Source organism: Lepidothrix coronata, unplaced genomic scaffold (genome assembly GCF_001604755.1).
Source record: "Lepidothrix coronata isolate B3197 unplaced genomic scaffold, Lepidothrix_coronata-1.0 Scaffold12, whole genome shotgun sequence".
Taxonomy (NCBI): Eukaryota; Metazoa; Chordata; class Aves; order Passeriformes; family Pipridae; genus Lepidothrix; species Lepidothrix coronata.
In genome coordinates, this window is record NW_016690192.1 from 101362 (window position 1) to 123601 (window position 22240).

Here is a 22240-nt window from a genome sequence, read left to right on the forward strand (position 1 = left end):
TGGTGGCAGGGCTTTGACTTGTGAAATGGAACAATGTACAAAACCAGATGTCCACCCTGACCACCACTGTTCATGGACATCCACTTATGAAGAAGCTCTGAAGCTGCTGTACTACACGTTCAGTGCTTGTCTAACTAAATCCCCAGTGACTGGGGAACTGCCTCACCAACCATTCAGCCACCTGCTCAGCAGGGTTAGGAGGAGCTGGGATGGTAACCTTATCTCTCCCAAAACATGAAGATTTAGTCCTGTAATTCAAGGCTCTTTGTTAGAAGTGTAAAGGTCACATTCCTATTCACAGAAGTAACAAAGAGCCCAATAAGTATTGCAGCATGTACAGGCCTTGAAAGAGTTTACTTAAGAGAGTCCCATATACTTGAGGTCTGAACCAAATCCCACTGGAGTCAATGGAAGCCCTCAAAGGGCTTTGGGTACAGACTCAATAAGGCAGTGTAATCCCTCAAAAGCTTTCAACTTATTGTTAAAGTCCCACATTGTTTTCAGGATGGGTTAGATATTAAAGTAAGAAAGCAAGAAGTCCACTAACAGGTTTATTAAAATCCACATAGCCCAGTAACCTGTCTCCGACTGCAGCCTGGGGTGTTAAAGGTATGTACATATATAATAACTGACACTGAGAAAGGACAGAACAATCCTCCTCCATTATTCCCATTAGCTCCCAGTTCTGCAGGGCTGGGTGACCCCCATTTACACCCAGGTCAGTGCATCTCACTGAGAGCTCTGAATAGGCCAATTCACCACGAATATACTCAAGGCTCTGCCTCCATGCACTTATTGCCCTGTGGCATCTTGCAGCAGGGAGTTCCACAATGTGCTGTGTGTGAGTACTCACTCCTCTGGTTTGCTGCTACTTGGAGAGTGTATGCTTGCCTGAAGCACAGTCAAAGTGTTTGCAGGAGATCTCTGGAACTGCCTGGCTCCACAGCAGAGCCAAATGTTTTGCACTGTAAAAAACAAGGCAGGCAAGATACGCCTGAGTCTCTCCATCCATGCCACTGTGTAAGGAGCTGGTGTAACCATCAGCAGAGTCACCCCCAGGATGCTTCGCCCACGCTGCACAAAGTCACTATGAATTTGAGAGTAATTCAGCCCCCAGGATTTGCTAAGCCTGCATCTCTCTGCTCATGCTGCCAACAAGGGCGCTAACTCACATCAGTTGTTGGAATGATGTAGCTGTACAGCTTTGAGTGCAACTTGCAAGCGCTGGTAAGAGCTTTTAGCCAAAAGATATTTCTTTAAATGATTAAACATACATTTGCAGAGCCCTAGTGTGTTCCAGGATTCCTCCACTTCCTTTTAAGAAAACTCAAAATTTGATTTTCTCCTTACTAGCTTACTTATAACAAAAGCCAAAGCAGCAGAGAACAGTCCCAAAAATGTGTTATACACCCTCAGAGATTCAAGAAATGAGACATTTGTGAATGATTAACTGGATTTGATCATATCCTGGTTTTTTATGCAGTGGCCAAGGCAAACGAAGGTCCCCATTCTGTCACGGGCCAAGTGACACTGAGGAACCTAAGTCAAAGGTATCAGAGATGTTTCTGAGTTGATGGTACAGCACTCTACCTTCCCTGAACCAGAGTCTCAAATGCCAAAAGATTCCTTAATGTAAATAATCGCCCCGAGTCCAGCAAATATTTGACATCATGACAGTACAAAAGAACCCAATTTTAACTCTTTTAAAGCTAGGGGAAAAGTAACTATGCAACAGCTCTGCTTCCTCATCCACAAAGAGGTAGGACTGCCAACAATGTCAGCTCCTCAGCAAAGCCTGCAAGTCCCTTCAAGTGCGGGATGAAGACCAAAAGGTGACACTTCCTGGACTTCTCACTCCTGCCCTCTGTGTGGAGACCTGAAAGATGAAAGCTCCTTGGACTGGTGTGCATGATAGAAAAAAATGTAAGTATGGTGAGATGTGTGTTTCCACAGGGTGGGATGCCCCAAGCTGTTCAATCCTCTGCCATACCCCTTTCTCTTGGGAGCCATACTGCAGCTGTCTGGGAGTTTGTGTAGGATCTGGGCTGCAATTACAGGGAACAGAGAAAGTTCTCACCAAGGTAAAACTCATCCATGTGGTGAATGAATGTCCTCAGGATGTTTTTCAAGACCAGGGACTGAATTTCCATATCACAAATCACCTTATCCTCTACTCCATTTACTCCATCCTCAAGACTTATTCTTTTAATTTTGCCTTTTCTAACTGGAAGGAATACCAGCTTCCACTGAAAAAAACTTCATCAAACTTCAAATCTCTGAATAAATTAAAATCTTCATTACAAATTTCAATGTGAATAGTTATTTCATTTTAGGTCCACAATTCAACACATATACAATATTTTCAATGCCCCAAGAGAAAAGAAATTTAAAAAAATAAAACCAAACAAAACCAAAATCAAAGCTGACTCCCAAATACTTCTCCATTCCACATGTATCAACAGAGCCTGAAGCTTCAGCAACTTCTAGGAAATGGCATGAGCAGATATTTGGAAAGCATTACCTTTAGACTCCTCTTAAAATTTTCCCGTCTGCATTGCCCCACGTACAGCTGGGTAAATCACCACCCATCTCACCATCAGCTTGCCCTGTTAATCCTCTACACCTGATTGCAAGATTTCTATATGAACCAGCTCTGGCTTCTACTTGTCTTCTCTGTCCAGTCAGAATTCACATATTGAGGTTGGTTTTGTATCCAGCTCTTTGTTTTACATCACAGTTTTGCTGCTGTATCCAAATCAGCATCTCCTTACACACTACAAGCAATTTGGAGTCATGGTCTTGTGATGGAAAATCCAAAATTATGCATCAGACCAGCAGCCTTCCCACCCAATACAGACACCTTCCCAACAGTGATCCATGGCAAGGAGCTCCTCAGGATTGAAGATATATGTGGAAGAGGAAGGTTTAAAGAAAAAGGTGGCACTTGAGTGTACCCAGTGCAGGTAGGTAACGTGAAACATGAAAATGCTCTCATGTCACTGCTGTACTTCCAGGGTTAAAGAATTCCTGGAAGAAACGGCTTGCCTCCTGCTGTGAAGTCCATCATAATTATTCTTCCCAGTTTTAAAATCCAGGAAAATTTTCTATGTGAGAAATTTTTTACATAAAATAACTCTACTTAGTCACCCAAAACTTGAGATAAGCATTCACAGGCTAGATATTGACAACATTAGAATACTTTGACACCTTATGGCATGTAATGAAATCAAATTTAACCCATATATTGGAGAAAATTAAACTCAGCATCAGTTAACATCATCAAATCCCTGCCTCTTGCTGCCCATACATGCAAACATAATATGCAATAATTGTCATATTTTTATAACATCAGTGGATTTAATTTTTATTTATAGATATAAAATAAATGAGCTTTATATATACATCCATGTGCGTGTATGTGTGCTTCTGCTAAAATATTTTAAAAATTTCTTTTCCTGGCCTGGAATAAACCTCAAGAAAGTATAACTATTGAAAAGTTAGTGCATCTAGAGACATATAAGACAGATTAGAGAGACAGGGGAATGATCTTGCATTTCCATTACTATTCCCTCTTCAGTCTAAATCTGAATAAACTATTCCTGGAGTATTAACCAAATTTATCTTGACAGCTGATGAAAACTGGATCCAAGAGGTCAGAACATCAACTGCCTTGGGAAATCCATGGAAGTATGGGAAAAGGAGAGAAAGCAGACATAAAAGATTCTCTAGATGGGGACCTCAAGACTGCACTTGGGAAAGGAAATATGCAGAGCAACCAGTACTAACAGTTTAAGATTAAAAAAAACCCAGGTGTGGATGCAGTCCTTCCACCCTCTGAGGATAAGGACACGCTCATGGGATTTGCTTTAGGACAAGACCCAGTGCCAAATGCAGTCATTTTGTAGTTTGAACACAAATACAGGGGAGTGGCCAGTGTGGCTCACTGCACTTAGAGGGGGTTTCTTCATTAAATTTGATGAGGCCAAGATTATTCTCCTTTCACTCATTTATTGGTTTTTTGAGACAGAGGATCTGGAGACACTGGAGGAACACATTAGACAGCACGGTTGCTAACATTAATCAAAGGCCTTCCACCCATGGTTTGCTTTTTTATTTTTAATTAAGAGCTGTTCTTTGGACTACACAAAGCAGATCCATGTAATGTGTTTCCTATCTCCCCAAGGTTTCATTTTTCACTGGAAGAAAGAAAGAATAAACTACTTTGGTTTTTTTTTTACTAAAAGGTGAAAAATAAGTGGTTTCCTTAAAGCACGCCCATGCATACACACACGGCTGAAAAAATGCATTTTCTTCTTTTATCAGTGGAATATCTTTAGGTGAGGAGAAAGACCTTCTCAGCCAGCTCTTAAAAGCCACATAATTTCTAACTGACCACATAAATTAAGCTCTCCTTTACCACTTCAGACATCCTGGTGACCCTCATCAATAGCATGCCTAAGCTCAAGTCTGCATCCCTCAGAACTTAAATGAACTTGAGTGTTTCTGCACAGAAAAATATAACCATGTTTCGACGACAGAAGCAGAAAAAACGTTTTTGAGCAAATGTTATGTACTTTATCTAGGTTTACAGATCTCCTACAAATTACTTTGTCTATTTGTCTCACAATTCTTTGTTCCCGTGGCTTAGAAGGATAAAGGGGTACAAAGGAGCAGGAGATAATTCCCTCACAAAGGACCTCCATTGCCAGAGCCTTTGAAGTTGTGCTAAAAAAGCCTTGCTAGCCCATTAGCTGACACACAGCAGAAATCTGAACTGTTTCCATGCACACTACAAGCCGAGCTATTTTCTGCACAATTAGTCATAAAAAGGGCCAATGTAAACTGTGTCGGGAGGTCTCAATTCTTTACATTCTCCACACAGTGAATCAGACATTATGTATAACGTTTTGTTGCCATTTAGACCTTGGGCCGTTCTGCAATCAGGAGGCGGCAGCCTCTATTCCTCCTTCTCTCCTGGTGATGATTTTCAAGCCTCTTGGCAGCACCACGGTGTTTATGGCAGTGAGGCTTCACAAGAGTCAGTGTAGGCAAAAACTGCAAATGGCTGAAAGCTGCCCGTTCACAGCTGGGGCAAAAACTTACTGGTTCCTTTGCTTGCTGCCTCCAAAACTGCACCTCCATTCCTCTAATTCTGACGATGGTCAAACTGAGTGCTTTGGAAGTTGAATGATGAACTTGTCAAGACGAGGCTGCAATAAGGAGCTACAGCAAACACTTCAGGGAATTAATTTTATCTGAATGTGCTGATTTCTCCACTGTAGCATTCCACTGACCCAGCGGTCCCCGGGTAACAGCAGGAGTTTACTGGAGGGAACCACATGACATCCCACATTACTCTTTCTTGCCATGACAGATGTCCCAGACCTGTGATGAGGAATCAGTTTTGTGGATAAACCCTCCATATTTTTAATTCCCTTTCACTCCTTGGCCAGCATCTTTCTCCACTAATAAATACCATCCTTCAAGAACTGGAGGCTCTTTCATCCTTTCTCATGATGACTCAGGTTTAGACCACTATCACTGTCAGACGATTGCTCCTCTTTCTTCCTAAACCACTTATTTTCTTGAAATCTCACTCTAGTGGTAAGGACTGCCTTGAATCAGTATCTTGAATGCACTTTGACAAGGAGCAAAGGTTGGATTTGTGTACAAATTCTTTGTTTTGCAAGCTGGATCTAGATGCATCTGTAAGATTCCTTCAGCCTGAGTATGCCTCTAATGTAAAATGTCTTATCAAGGAACGACACCATGTAATGGATTAGGTGGGTGACATGCAGCACCTAGGCATGAGTATGATGTTAGAACTGCCTGAATATTTTGATTTTAGATTTTACTGATAACACAAACAAAATCTGTGCTTGTGGGAACCCACAGGGGGAACTTCCTAGAAATGGCTGGAAGGACCAGCGTCCACCCCCCAGTTTACCCCAGTTAGTATGGAACAGTGTGAGCCAGACCATACCATAGCATGAAATGCAGTGTGTGTATCATGAGCATCCCAAATGCAGCCCTACCCATACCTCAGAGAGATCAGATGTAACAAAAGCTTCCCAGAGGCCGGTATTCAAGTTCAAAACAAGAGCTGTCTGTGGGCTTTCTGAAGAGAAAGTGACTTTCAAAGATACAGCACAGGACTGAGAGTGCCCCAGATCAACTCCTGACTAGTAACAGCACAGATATACCAAGGGGAATAGATGCTATGAGAGACAAACTCATGGGCGAGTGAACTGGCACCCCGCATAAACTCGGCAGCCTCAAAGACCACCCCCACTAGGTCTGTTGATGACACCCAGAGCATTCTTGCCTTAGAGGAGAGCGCTCAGTGCTCATCAAAGCTGGGAGTTCTGCACCCCACCTTTCAGAAGAGTCTGTCACCCCAGGTTGCTGGCTTTTGCTCTTCTACAAGACACGGTTTTGCACTTGGAAATTGCAGCATTATGCAAAGAGCTGTGAAGGAGAGCTGGAGATGTAGGGAATGAGCTTTCTTCCTCCCCTGTTTGGCAGGACTATCCAAGCCCAAAGCATGCCTTAAAAAATACTTTGCACAAGCCACGTGCAATGGTCTTGTAAAGCAGGCTTTCATCATAGCCTTCTTACATCATGCCACCCCTTCTCCAAGGCAGATGGAGAAATCATTTTCCCTCTCATTTGATGTTGTTATTCTACACAGTTGTGAGGAACTGACTCACAGTCACTTTTGGACAGTCATGGGAATCAGAGCAATAACACATAAAAAGCCAAAGCATGCAGCATCTTGAACGTCCAGCAATCCTCCCATGGCTCCCCTTCATTCCTCTCTTGCATGTAATCACCTCTCTCCCCTCTCACCCGTGAGCACTTAGAGAACACGCTCTGGAGAAAGGCCACAACTGTAGCCAGAGGGAGAATGGAGTGACGAGAGGCCAAAAGTTGAGGGGGTTATTCCAGATTGACGCCAGGCTAATAGAGCACAGATTTGTGTTTCCCTGGGGTGTCTCTGAGATCTGCAGTGCAATTCTATACTTGGAACATCTCACTCTAAAGGACAGACAGAGTCCCACAGACTTCTTCTATTTCCTTGCTGCCCCTCAATATAATAAACTACCCCCATGTCTCTCCTTTTCTGCTCTCCCTCTCTGAGCATCCTGCCTGTTGAGGGTATGGAGCTATTCTGGAGGCACTCAAATGTCACACACTTGAGGTCCTTCTCTAGAAGTGGCCTGGAGTGCAATGTACAGAATCCTCAACAGCCTCAGCATGAGATGGGACTGAATTTATCAGTTTAGGACTGGTACCACGCTGGCATAGCTCTCCACTTCCAGACTCAATACAGTGCCTTAATATGAGCTCAGCAACCCAATTCTCTGCTGTCTTCAAAGTCTTTGCACACCTTTCCTTGCAGACTTGCCCTAAACACATGATGAGGAAAACAATAAACTAATATTTATTTTTTTTTAACAAAAAGTTCAATTTTCTTCAAGTCTAAACCAGCTGTTTTACTTAGGTTAAGAAAAACAACACAAGCAAGTGCTGAAGTGAGGTCACCTCCCAGGCATCTCCTCTGACCTCTGTGTCAGACCACTGCAACAACTGAGCTGTGTCAGACCAACTCAACAACAGGGTTCCAAGCTGCTTCAGACATTTTAAAATTAGGTGACTAGTCTCTTTGGTCAGTCTCATTGGAGGAGATGAGCACCTCCACAGAGAAACTCATTCCAACATCTCAAATACCAGGATTGGGAAGAACACAAGCCCTCTGTGCATTTCTCTTTCCATTGGCCATGTCAGCTTAAATAGCTCCTTTAGCCTCAGCATGTATCAGACATGGCATGATGGCCCACTAAGCCACCCTACCACTGCCCAGAAGTTCCTGAACACTGTGCAGAGCCCACCCTTCCTCCCTACCTTCCCTTTTCTACCCCTTCCCCCACCTTTCTTGCCATGCCAGAGTTTGCAAGGGAAGGAGAGCAGTGTTGATCTGTGCTTTGGTTGGTTATGGGATCACTTGGGCTATTTCATATTCTGGCTTTACTTACATCCCATTAGAGGAGTTTTTCCACAGAGAGAAGGTCCAAGTGAGGATGACTCTTTCAATATATACTCTTAAAGAAAACACAGAATCATGTAGGTTGGAAAAGACCTCTAAAATCATTGAATCTGACCAGAAGTAACTCATCAAATATCAAGGATCCAAGTTTAAAGGCAAGAGGGAGATGGATTGATAACTGACAATATCCTATTACCTCAGCCCCTTATGTTTGAGATACAATGAATTCTATCTCTTCCTCACTGTGCTAAGGAAAAGGTCCCTTGGGAGTCAAACAACAAAGCCTCAAGATTTTAAGTGTTTATTTTGTAAAATGTATTTGTTGTATTTGCTGGTATAAGCTGGAACAACTTACCAGGACAAGAAATATGCAGGAGGAAAATGGCATGGGCAAGGGCTAGGATAGAGGTTTGACTTTGTCCTCAGCTTTTACTGTGAATGAAGGCAGGGCTTGCTCAGTCTGAGATACTGCATGGAGGATGGTTATTGGCATTTTTCCCTGTAGCAGAATGCCATGACTACATGGGATTTTCTTTTTTCTTTAGGTTTTTTGTTTGGTTGGTTTTTTTTTAAAGTTCATGCTCCTCACTGAATCATGCTGTTAGAATATACCTTTCTACACAGAGATGTGGCATAAGGCGTGATTGTGTGCCAGAGAATGTGCCTCTGTGTCCCTTATGGGATCCTCTCCAATGGACAGGGTCAATGTACAAAATCTAGGAAACTTCACCCATCCCTAGCACTGCAGCAATAGAGAAGGAGTCTGAGGAAAATCTAGAGAAAACCTGGCTTTTGTAAGAATCTTCTCAGGGTGCTGGAGGCATCTCTGAGACTGGCCCAACCAGCTGGGACCGTCATATCCCCTCAGTGCAGGTGGTCTGGTATGAAATGCACTGGCTCGAAGTACAATTTTGTTTGCCATTTGTCATCAACACCTCAGGCAGTGAGGAAATCAGTGAGGAAACGGTTTCTTTTTAGCCCAGGGTGCCCCACTAGTGTGCTTGCAGCCTTGCTGAAGCAGACAACACGCTCCCATCTGAAGCAAAGTTATCAGCTCTTCCCACATCATCGGCCACGCTGAGGTCGCGACAGCTGGGGCGGGGCAGGTACCGCCGAGCAAAGTGTTTCATATCCCATTGCAAATCCCCCGAGCCATCCCGAACTAGCCTGGAATGCACATGGACCTGCTTGCCAAAGCCGGGCAAGGGTCGGGGTAAGCTTCCATACCTCCCTGCTCCACACTCCTTCTTTGCAAAGAAGGTAACGGTGAACTTGTTACTAAAACACCTCCGTGACTTGGTGGAGTCTGAGCTCAGGGAAGCTTCAGGCCCTGGAAAGCTCCTCAGCCAACAAAACAGCTTTTTGCATGCTGAGTATCTCACTAAGCTTGTGAAGGCACCTCTGAGGCATTGCCCAGCAAAACCAGATGGTGTGAGACCTCAGCTTGCCTTAGGACACAGCCAGTACTGTGAAATGCAGCACCTTTGCTTGCTTTTGGCAAAGTCTTCTGGCAGGTAATAAGGATTGACTTAATGGTTTGTTATAGGAAATAACTAGGGGTCAGGACCCTGGTATATCATTGCTGGCTCAGGGAATCAGAAGTTTAGTGATTTCTAAAGCTGGACTCTTGAGTCTGTCCAATTCCTTTTTGGCCTTATGGATGCATTTGGCTTGCACAATATATTGTGTCCACAATGTAATCAAGCCTGGTGTGAAACAGCACTTTACTGTGTTTATTTTGAACCTGCTTCTTCCAGTTCCTCTAGTTTGCACAAGGACAGCTCTAAACTGAATTAAACAAAACTGTAATCTTGCTCTAGTGTGAGATTAAACCATTCCAGGAAAGTAAGTTGGGGGCAATGTCTGTCAAAATTACTTCAGAAGACCCACAAGACAAGCTGTCATTTTCTGTTTGGAAAGCGGTTTGAAAACCACAAAATCAAAGCTCTAAGTTGACAGGACGCGGATCCTTGCTTGTTCTTTCTGGTTTTAACCTCTCAGTCAATTATTCTACAGACTACACTGCTTTCTTCATCTGTTCCAGGAGCCCCTTTCTGGTGGTTTATTTGGATTGTGGATGTCTCATAAGTGAAAAACGTGTTGATGTCTTAGCACAAAGCATAGTGATTCCTCAGCAAATTGCCAGCCCCCTGGAGTTTATGGACACAGGACAGACTCCTTGCTGGAGTAGAGTACTTTCTAGCCTGCCTCTCAAGCTGGCATAGGAAAACAGAGGTCATTTTACCAGACTTTTTTAAAAAGGAAACTCTCCAAGGAAACCAAAACTGAGCCTCCTTAGTCAGGATCTTTGTAAATATAAAACCTTCACATTGTTAAGGTCATCGATGTTTAACACATTTCTCAGAAAAATCCAGCTGGCCACTGGATGTCACTGTTGTTGAAGAAAAACACCCCAGAAAGTTCACAAATGAGGCAGTGAGTAAGGTGAGGTGAGTCACCCCAACCTGGAAATGGCCTTTTCTTTCAGGTTAACCAGCGCACTGCTGGTGGCATCTGGAGGCAAGGCACCCTCAATGGCACTGAGGTCTCCATCAGCAGCTGAGAGCAAGTCATCTGTGACCCTGAGCCACCTGCGCCCAGGTGTGTGTCCCTTCTTCCTGCTAGACGCCCTCTGGTTTTGCTGAGACATGTGCCCGCTGAGTCCCTGGGCCTGCACGGCACATCCAACCTGGTCTCCACTTTGGACTCAACCCTTTCTCTTCTGCCATACAGCAGAGCACACTGCAGCAGGCACGTTTCCAAGCTTGCCCTTGATCATGGATTAAAAGCAATTATATGTAGTGTTGCTCTGTGGTTTTAGCTGGCGCTGCTGAAAAGGCAGCTGAGCGTAGCTGCATGACTTTCAAGGTCTGAGATAATATCTCCATCAAAACCAGCTTTGTGCTACGTAGATCATTTGCCACCTCAGAAATTACACCAGGCATCTCCAAACCCACTCAACCACACAGAGGAAATCTGCCCTAAATGACTGCCTTATATCAGCCAGGGATTCCTTTGCACCATCATGGTGAGCCTCACCAGTGCAGGCAAGGGGCTTTTTCAAGGAGTGATTTGAGGCTGTAGGCTGAGGCCCTTCCCTCAGAGGGAAAGCAGGAGAAACAAACCTCAGGAGTCCACAAAACCCTCTCAGATTGAGGTCACCAGGTGCGGATGCTGCTGTGGCATTTTGGGAGGTGCAAATTGGGACTTGCTTCCCACCTTACGCTCCAAGCTCAAGGCTTTCTGCTTGATTCATGCCTGCTCTGACACTGGGAAAGCAAACCCTCCAAACAAGGCATATCAAACCAACAAACCCTTGCCCCTGGGGAGAAAGGCAAGGCAGGAACACACTACAGACATTTGTTAAGCTACTTAATATGGTGTTGCAAGACCCTGAGATACATGTGGTGGGGGAAGAGATCTAGAGTACCTACATCTGGAGATCTGTTTCCTTTAAAATGCAAAGCATGCCCAAGACTGTGGAATAATAGAAATCTGGGCTAGAAAACACCCATTTTAGTCTATCTAAATGTCATAAATCAGGATCAACTCTGCCTGGGCATGATCAGCTTTGATCTTAAGGATGTCTGTATAAATTAGAAAAAGGATCTCCATAGGACACTTTGCAGTATTTTTAAAGCATTAGGAGGTTCATTGGCTGTGTCTTTATTAATTTCTCTTTCTTTAGAAGCAAAACAGAAGAAAGAAATGCTTTGAGAAGGACAGACAGTGGTAGAAGGAGAGGGGGTTTCTAGCCAGCAATGGCAAATGCTCTACTAGAAGGGTCAGTAAATCTTATCTGTCAAAGAGACCATCTATGTAGAGGGAAAAGAACAGAAAATAGTCCTGCAGTATTTAGAGATTCTCAGCTGTAAAGGTGCTGTATGAACACAAAAAGTGGTCACTCCCAAGCCGCCACCGCTCCTGGACACTGCCTGTCACAAATCAACAGCTTTGTCCTGCAAAAACTTCCATGTGTAAGTTACTTCAGGCATGCAAACAGTTGTACCAAGCCTCCACATCCCCACACACAAAGGAAATCTTACTTACATATGTAAAATTTAATTGATCAAGAGTCTTGGAAAGCTGTGTTCCTCAAGTACTAATACGTAAATGCCATGCCTACAGAGAAGTTCTTCTTATTACACATTTATTCCCAACTAGACTATCAAATGTGTATCTACATTCCACTTATTACTAGTTATTTTTGTGTGTTTCACCCACGCAGACCTACTCACAGCCATGTGGCCAAACATCCTGACCAATTTAAATTTAGGGGTTTTTTTCCTTATAAATACACAGAATTTCTATATACATCCATGTTTTGAGCAAGCAGAAATATTTGATTTGAATCTCCACTGCAGTACTCTGGTTTTACACTGGTATAAACAGTAGTGGTTTCCACTGTTATCTCCAGCTGCCCAGCTGTTAACACTGGGGAAAAGGAGCAACAATGAAGGCAAGCACAATTTATCTAAACATCTCTCTCATAATATTGGCCCAGGAAGCAGACTTCTAGTGAAACCAAAAAGAGGGAGATTCAATGATCCTGTTAAGTTTTCCATGACACAGCTGTCCACTCTGACACATGGCCACATTCAAAAGCTGAGTAAGTTATTATGGAAGTTCCGAAACCTCAAAATATACACAACAGATTTTGAAAAACATTGTGGTTGTGTGGGTTCGAGCAGGCTTGAGGAATATGTTAAAATCCAAGCAAACAATCTACGCCTTCACCCCTTTCTGTTAACACATGAGTGTGCGAGCACATCACCAAGCTTGCACGGCAATTTGTATCTCTGTTATTCACAGCCTTCATTAAAGAATAACAGCCCCTGTTTGAGTATCACGAGATAAAATTGTTCTCACATGTGGACCAAACAGACACACCAAGGCTGCACCCTTATGGTTTCTGAGTGACAAGCTTAATAAGATTACCCTTGATCTTTCTCTTAATAAAGCTGGATGACATTCAAGCAAAGCCTGAGTTTTGTTTTAATGGTACATTAAGGGAACCCAGAGTTTGGCACAGCTGGAGGCCTGAACCATCGAAGAAAACTTGGCACTGCCAGCATTCCCTTACGATCTCAGACCTCACATAATGAATATTTATATCTATATATACAGACATGCACTATATTAAATACCTATCATTAACTGGTCAAGGTCAATGCTCTGGGTAACAGAGCTGAATGTAATACCAAGAATGATGATGGTTCTTTTTTTTTTTCTTTCCTTGTGTTATGAATCACACAAATTAAGCAACCCACAGTTTATAGAGCCTGCAACATGATGGACTGCTTTTAAACCACACATACCAAGGGGAAGGAGAACAAGTCCAAGAAATTACAAAAGCAAAAGAGAAGTGTCATCACCTTACTGTTTAAACCTGAATGCAGCAGAACACAGAGACTCCTGCTTAACTTTAATAACACCAGCAGCCCCAGCCGGCTCCAGGGAAGCAGTCATTTGCTTGAGATAAGTCAGGGCTCGTGTGTTTTGAAGCATTATGGGTTAGAAGCTAAATAGTGTTAGCTGAGTCACACTGATTTAAACCATCATTGCAACTGGCCCAAAGATTACAAAAGACAGATCACAAAGAAATCACTTAGAGGAACAGAGGAGATATAATACTGAATTTTTATTTGGAGAGAAAAAAAAAAAAAAGAAAAAGAAAAATAATCCCTCCCCAGCTAAGACTTTACTTTTGGAAAAGAAAGTTTCCTTAAGGACAAACTGAACAGTCCCATCTTCTCTTTCTCTCATCTCTGTCGACTGTGCCCTCAGACTGTCTGTGTATAAGTATCAGCCCTACAGAAAAGTCAATGGGTCACAAGACTAAACAGGGAGTTCATGATGGAGCTGGCATCTGGATACACATGGGATGGGGATGGCTCAGACTGTGTAATTTATCTGCCAAAAAATTCATTTTTGTGATAGCCAAAATAGTTCCCAAATTACATTAACTGAGGAATACTGATGAGGAATTTAAGAGTACTGAAACACTGTCTTTTGCTGTTTCCAAAACAAAACAAAAGTTTTAAAAAATCACGGTTTCATTTCAAAGCATTCAGCAATAATTTACTGAAATGGAATACGCGTACACTTAATTTCAAAAAGAACACAAACATGGACATTAAATTAAACATTTTGCACAGGCTGAATTTTCCTCCAGGCTTTTGTTTTGGTGAGAAAATGAAAACGTTTTTGTTCGGCATTGACCCAATATAACTTTTCCTTCAATCATCTGGTTCAGCCGACAAAACAAGACATAAATCATTTCCACTGCTCTAGACTGAGTCCAGGTCTCTGTTAATGTGGATGAATTCCGGATCCTCAGCCTCTCTCTTTTTCTTAAGATCTATGTGCAGTACCTTAAAGCCTTTCCTGGCTCTTAAGGACATATCCACGGACAAGAGGTTCACGCTTAAGTTCAACTCCGTGTCTGACCCTGGAGAAGTGGGCCAGGATGGGTGCCTGGCAGAGCCAAAATATCTCTTTACAGAGTCCCATCTCCTTCCCTAAAAGTCAGTAATGAGATTCCCATTGAATTCAAGGGAGCTGATGAGACATTTACATTATGGAAAAATACATGAGAAAACTGTGCTTCCTTCAGTCTTCAACCCAAAGCACTCAAACTCACTTCTGGCACTATGTACCTCTTCCAGGTGGTTTGAAGACAACAGAGCTCCAGAGCACTGAGCAGACGAAATTAGAGGCGAGCAGAATTTGAACAGGAGACAAGATCCTCTTGCCTAAAGAGAAGTCCATGTTAAGTAAGTAAAAGCACGAAGAGAATATGCCTTCTTGCAGGAATTCAGCCCATAATTATCTAATTCAGTAATTATCTTCACTAGATGAAACTGAGATAATCCTTGACTGAAACAAGAAATTCACGTCTGGCCTTATTGGAATTGTTGTGTCCAAACCCTGCAGTATTTTCATTCAACCAAATTCCACCTATAAAGCTCTCACACTATATTTTGGCTGACTATTCTGGGCTATTATATAAACCCTTTGGCACTGGTCTATCCCAGATTTCTCCCAACCTCCACACTTTTTCTCACAGCCAAATTTCTGCAGGAAACAAAACACTTTTCATTGAGGCCAATTAGCTCAAGAACGTTGAAAGAAAAAAAAAATCAAAAGGCTTTGGGTCAGTGACAAGAGCAATAGAGAGGCCAAGAAAATGAAAGGGACTTGTTCTGAAAATGTTTTTTACTATGTCAGAGCCAATTCCCAATGGAGTGAAACAAGAAAAACATTCCTAGAGACATTTGAGATCTGTCATGAATTCCCAAGGCACATTAAGAAGTCTCACTTTTCCCTCAGTCTCTCATTCTTTTCTGAGGCACATCGTGGGGCTCCAGAAAGTAGATGATGAGTCAGGAGATCTGTACAGTGGTCCCAGACATTCAAAGGCACAATGAACCAAGGGCTGGGGAATCCTACAGTAACATTCCAAAGTTTCTCTTGTATTTTTTTTTTTTTTAACAACAGTAATCAAAATTCTGTTTGATAGGGGTTTTTTTTGTGGATGAGATATTGGGACTCCTTCTCTCAAGCAACACTCACTTGGTTTCCTTGCAAAGTAACTCTTCTGTGCCCCTGCTGCTCCATCTTTAAAAGAAGCGTAATCCACTTTCCTCCCAGGAGGAAATATTTGTCCCATTACATGCCTGTATATTGATAAAACTAATGACAAATGAACTTTGGAATGAACTTCAGGATACCATGACTGCTGCCTTTCCCACCATTACCACAATCCTCATCACTGACTCCACATCCAGGATGAGGAGCCTCAGCAGAGCAGCAGACACCTCTTTTTTCCACGCTTGTAGACATCAGACTCACAGATCTGTCAGTATTAGAACCAAAGCTCACCTTTCAAGTTGTTTGAAGTATGAATTCAAAGGATTATTAAATATCAGTCTTAAAGGGGCTAAGGATTCTTTTGGGGGAAAAAAACCCATCCAAGTTTTCCAGCTGAGCTTTATTTAATGATAGACTTTGCACTTCCAAATCTGTTTAGAAAATAAATGCCACATGGCATCATAATATACTGAGCAAGTGATAGTCAGGCTCCCGGCAAATAATTCATAATGACATCTTTTGGGTTCGTTTTTATGACACTCTTTGTAGGACAATGCCACGAGTTGGTCTTGAGTATTTCACCATGAGAACAAAATATTCCTCCTGACATCTAGCTCTGTGTTCATGGGTTCATTTTTTCTGATGATTAATTCTGAGTTCATGTAGAGTGTGTTCAAGATTACACGGATTCATATTCAGTTGACCATATCTGAGAGGATTATTTTAGTGTGCCCCAGTTTATGGCCCATGAAACATGATCCCTCTTGTCTCTCCGTTTCTCTTACTCTGCCAGCAGTATTTTTCTAACAACCAGTACTTGGAATTCATATTATCAGCATAACAGCAGAAAACAGCTATTTTTCTCTATGAAAACCAGCTCTCAATCAGTGCCTTATATTTGCTCTCCTCTCAGTGCCAACAGCCAAGCGGAACACATCAAAATATCAAAATTTTGAGGGGAAATGCCCTTTAGAATAAACCTACATTTCAGGTCTGCCACAGTCTTGATCATTTTTGGTGCATTTAGCACATATTACTGCTGTCACCAGTGATACCAACCAGAACATGACGAAGCATAGTGGAAACATCCTGATGCCACCCTAAGGCATTGCTTGTGTCTCTCTGAAAAGCTGTGACCCACACTGACTACACTGGAAGATGTTTCCATCTCTACCCAAGAGCCTGGTGCCAGCAGTGCAGTGCTGATCCTGCCACACAGCAGGCAGATGCGCTGCCTAATAATTTTGGCAACGTCTGACCATCTTTCCTATCATGGTATCATTATCTTGAGCTGACTGCCAGCTGGCCTTAATAGTGCTTGATACACAAAACACAGAGGAGCTTTCAACTGACAACACCCTGTAAATTATACATCCCACTATTATTTCATGTGCAGCCCCCAAAGATCTCAAAACAGTTTAAGGACAGAAATCAGGTCCAATGCTGTGACCCTTACTTAACAAGTGTGAGCTAATTAGAAAGCTGTCCCACTGAAATAAGCAGAGTTCCTCAAAAAAAGTCTGGTTAATGCGCAGCTGCACAATTTAAAAAATAAAAATAAAAAAATTACTTTGTTTCTCAAAGCCACAGCCCAACTGTATCTCCTGGTGCTGTACTGAAGTGAAACATGGAGCATTCCTATTCAAGAAAACCCCATTCCTGGTCGATAACACAGTTAGTTTGGAACTGACAAATAATCGTTTTACCAGATCTTCAGGCAACCCACAACATACTTATGTTTTGGTAAGCAGACAAAGTTCCCACAACTCAACAGCTGAACCAGAACTTCTGCTGCACACAACCTCGCCTGAACCAACAGGCCATGCAAATTGCTCGTCAGAAAGAGCAGAATTTGAACTAAACCCTTAGAAGCAAAATCCCTACAGCAATGAGCTGTTTAAAGCTACTGTTTTTCAGTATCATTTCTACTGTGACCAGAGCTGCTGGGATTTTCCTTTGGTACTGTCAAGCATCCCTTCCATCACGTGTCACTGCGACTGCTCGCAGAAAGCAGAGGTTATATACACCGTTTTGTTTGAACAGAGAGGGCCTTTCACAGCCCCTCGGCAATTTTATTTTTCTTTGACTGATGCTGTCAACACGTTATCTGAAGTCCACCTCGGAGCGCAAGGGCTCGGTGAGAGTGTTTGCATTGCACTTGTGCGTTACGCTACACCCATGCTCGGGCACCCTCTGCCCCATCACTCACCGATCCCACTTTCTGATCACTTGACTGCCATTTGGACGAAGCCCAACTCCAGCCCTCACAGAACACAGTCAAAGAAGGAAAGATAGGGGAGTTGTTTCACTTCAGTTTTCAGCTGAAAGTCAACGAGTTGTGTTTATTGCTCCTTTTTTTGAAAAAAAGAGCTTTTCTGTAAATACTATGCTTATGGGAAAGATCAGATGCCACATTTTTTTTCACTGTTTTTGGGGAACTGCAATATGTTCTCTGCTGCATGCTTCTTTTGCAGATGAAGACAGGAGTGAGACTATCAGTAATTAATAAATACAATAAATCCATTTTCTTTACCAAAAGATCCTGAGTACAGTAGAGCTGTGCAGTGGCAAACTAAGCTTCCTTTTCATTCTTGTCTCTGCACATTATTACTGTAGTTGATATATTCATGGAATCGCTTAGCTGATCACAGAAAAGACAGCACACCTTAACATTGATTAGCTGACAGTCTATGACAATGAGCAGCAAGGAGTACTCTGTGCATCTGGAATTGCAGTGGAAATGCATCTCATCCAACACTCCAGGAAAGAATTTGGCCAGGATATCAGAGCAAAGAGTCTCTTTGCTAAGTGTGCTACTGGACCGTTAGTCACAGCAACCCCTGGCCAAGGCTTGTGAGTCACCACAGAAGAGAGGAAGGACCTCACCGTCCCCTGACAGCACGTGGGGGAACAGCCAGGGCTGATGCACGAGGCAGAGAATTCCTCCTGAGCTGCCAAGAGCTCCCCCAGCACCTGGTTTTCTCTGCCATGGCTTGTTTCCATCTGTGGCTTGTGCCAACTGAGAACAGCTAGCGAACAGCACCAAAGAGCACTTGCCAGTCCGTGGCACTAGAATGGCAGAAGTGAGACATAAGGACATTGCCACAACAGGGCACTTTGCTTTCCACTGTCAAGCTCCTTTTCCGTAACACTGCTTTGCTTTATTCAGCATCCAGTACCTGGGTCCTGAAAACTCATAACATTAACAATTTCACATCCACACAAATGCAGATGTACTATACACACAGATACACAAGTATGTATATATTTTCCTAGAGAGGAAATATGATATTTTAGCTTTATAAGATGAACAAGGAGAATAGAGAACCAAGAATTCTGGGCTATTGCCCAAACCACACAGCTTTGAAATCAGCGGTGCATTGAAAAAAACTCCACACAACAAAAAAACCCCTACGCTTCCTTCCAAGAAAAGTGTCTAAGTTTTCCAATCTGTTTACGACTGATGTCTACCCACAAGAGACTAAATTCTGGGCTGGATGAGACTGGAGTAGCATACAATATCAAAAACCTCTCCTTCCTGAGCTGGGGAACAATACCATAAGTGTCTGTACATGGAGGCAGACCTGATGTTGCAGAACTTTTCCCCCAAACTGTTATATCTGCTTTTAATTTCCAATGAATCAGCAAACACATCTGTAGGCTACTACTCTTCCAGACCAATGCTCTTTGTTTTTTTATTCTCAGAACTCATCTCTCTTTTCCCAACACCTGCTCACTGCTCCCTCTGAAATATAGTTCAGAAGTATTCAAGTACTCAGAAGCATTCAAATTTCTTTCTCTAAGAAGAGTCATTTCTTAGCTCTGATTTTAATTAAATTGTATTATAAATTAACTTAACAAAATAGTAATTAAGGTAACTTGACTCTCCAACAGAGAAAGACAAAATCTACAGTGATCTCCGAAGGCTGAAGGTAGGTGAGGAATGGGATACAGTTCTGCATAGAAACAATATCCAGATGATGCAAGTACAACTGCAATATATCTCTAACTGCCCCAATCTTTCTTAAGCAGTATCTAACTCTAAGAGTCTCTACTAGTAGTAGTGTAATTTATCTGGAAAGCTCAGTTACTGTCTACCACAACGGAAACAACCCTTGGTATCAGCTAGATCTCTGCTCAGCTTTGAGCCAAGGAATCACTTTTGTGAATCCTCCCTAAGTCCCAGATCTGGTGAGGTATTGAAAATGGACCTAAATTGCAAACACTATCACTTCCCACTTCCAGACTGAAGGCACCAACCCAGAGGCCAGGTTTGGAAAAAGCCTGGTCTCTACCCCAGGAGCTCTGAGGGAACATCATCTACTCCTCACATCCCACTGCTGTTTTTCACCTTAACAATAAAGGCACCAGGGACTTGTTCTTCCTCTGTGGTAACATAAAGCCAACACTGCAGGTGTGCTGGGGTGTCAGGGCAGAGGCCAACTCCTGCTAATGGCTTGTTCTTTCACCTGTGCTTGACTGATGATGCTACTTCAAACACTTCTTGGGTCAGGATGCGAGGCTGTGTCTGAACGAGGAGATGAACTGACCTTTACCTGCCAGTTGTTGCTGGGTTGGTTGCCCAAGACCTTGCAGCCTCTAGGTGAGAGGTAGGACTTGCTGGTGAGAGGTCTCCATGGGAGGACATCAGTACTACAAAGCTCCCTGCCACCCTCCTTAATGCAGTCTCCAAACATCAGTGTGGCATTCGTGGGAGTTTTTTTTTTACAGCAGAGGAGTGAATTGAACCATCCTTATTTACCTAGAGCATAAAGAAGCTAAAAACTTGGCCCAGGACCAACAGGTGGCCAGTATCAGAGCAGGAATATGAACACAGCTCTCCTGAGATTGATGGTGATGTTTGGAGCTCTCAGAGCATGCTTTGCACACTCAGATGTAGCACGGCCTGATAACATTTCCCTACTTATGTCTGACCATTTCCCTACTTATGCTGGGGCCTTTCATCTACAAGACTTCACAGCTCTCGCTGTCCTGTGTTTAACCTTGAGCTAAGCAGATAATTTATGACCACACCAATTCCAAAAAAGAAAAGGAAAAGCTGCAGTACTATTTTTGAAGTGAAAATGTCTGGCAAGACATCCTGCTCTCTCTCCACAAGTACTTTATGGCAAAGCCTGAAATGGCTTCCCGGGATGTAGTATATCTGGCACGAATCCCTGCCAGGCAAAATCTTGTCTTGTTTAATTAGCTCTCACAAATTTTCACCATCCAGCTTTCTCACTGAGGTCTGAACCACAGCCCCTGCTGTCCAGACACCATGGGGAGCGAGACACCACGTCCAAGGCCACTGCTGGTGGCCCGGCTGTGAAAACGCCTGATGGAAACTCATCTCATTAAACTTTTGAAAGATGGATGCTCTGGCACTGGAGCAGCTCCGAGCTCTCAGCTGGAGTTTCTGCTGGCCTCCAACTCTCTCTTTGTAATATTTTAGGTTTTGCCTGCTGGAAAATGACTTGCAAGAATGTTCTCAAGTGCCAGTGTTTGGAACCAGAGCTGTTTCCAGCATTCCCAAATCCTGGGATGCTCAGAGCTGATGTGCTGACTCAGATCACTCGAGACAAGCAAGTTAGTGAAAAGTTCAATCCGGCAGTAATGAGATCTGGTGGAATTAGACCTCTGTATGATTTATTCAGTGTTTTGTAATCAATGTAGGGTGTTAATGTCAACCATTTGCTCCCAAACCTCTGCCTGGAAAAGAGCAAGGCCAGTCAAAGCATATGGCTCCAAACGTTCCAATGTCAGCCTCTTTTCTTTGTGGAATGAGTGGTTCCAGATATCTGCAGAAGTGCCTGGAAGTTTAATCCTATCCTCTCAATTAGCATTTCTTATTTGTATCGATTATTAATCCGGTCAGCCACATGATGCTTCCCAGCTCCCTGCTAGAGAGACCGAAAATTTTAATGGAGCATATCAACAAAACTTAACCCAGCAGGTGTTGAGAGAAAAGCTATGATTGAGAAATATGGACACTTTGTGAAAAATTCACGCAGTGCACAGGCTTTTGAAGATTCACTGACAGTAAATGATGGCATTTGGTGGATCCAAATTACGGCAAATCATCAGGGTATCCCAGCTCCCCACTCCTCAGATGCCTTCTGTACACCACAGAGTTTTCACCAATAATTCCTGGAAAACATGCTCTTGTCTCCTGAGCTCTGTGGTCTCCATTACATAGCTTTTTCAATGCCCAATCTGTCATGTTTATAACCCAGAGAGAATATATGATGGAGTAAGAAAGCTTATGGCTGTGGTCAACTGGAAAGCCCTCTGGCACACAGCAAAATATCAGAGGAGTAACAGAGCACCAGGGCTTGCTGCAAGCATACAAGGACCTGGATGTGTCTGTGGATCAGGGATTTTAGACTTTGCTTTGTTTCCTGCAATTCAACTGGAACAAGGGCTCTTCAAAAGACATCTTCTTTCTCTGCAGTTTTCACAGGAAGGCAAAGTTAATGCTGAACTACAATCCCTCTAACTACTCAACAGGCTTGTCTTCTCCATCAAGGCAAAGATTTGGGGCTTCTGAGGTGATTTGTCTTATTTCCTTAACTGAATCCTACATGTCATGCTCCGGTGTTT

The 22240-nt window shown here is 43.0% G+C and overlaps 1 protein-coding gene across 1 annotated transcript in view; it reads right to left on the reverse strand.

Annotated features, from left to right (window-relative positions):
* The window catches only part of LOC108492900 (metalloprotease TIKI2-like), a 273870-nt gene that overhangs the window by 44337 nt on the left and 207293 nt on the right, over positions 1-22240 (reverse strand). The gene's annotated exons all lie outside the window — the stretch shown is intronic.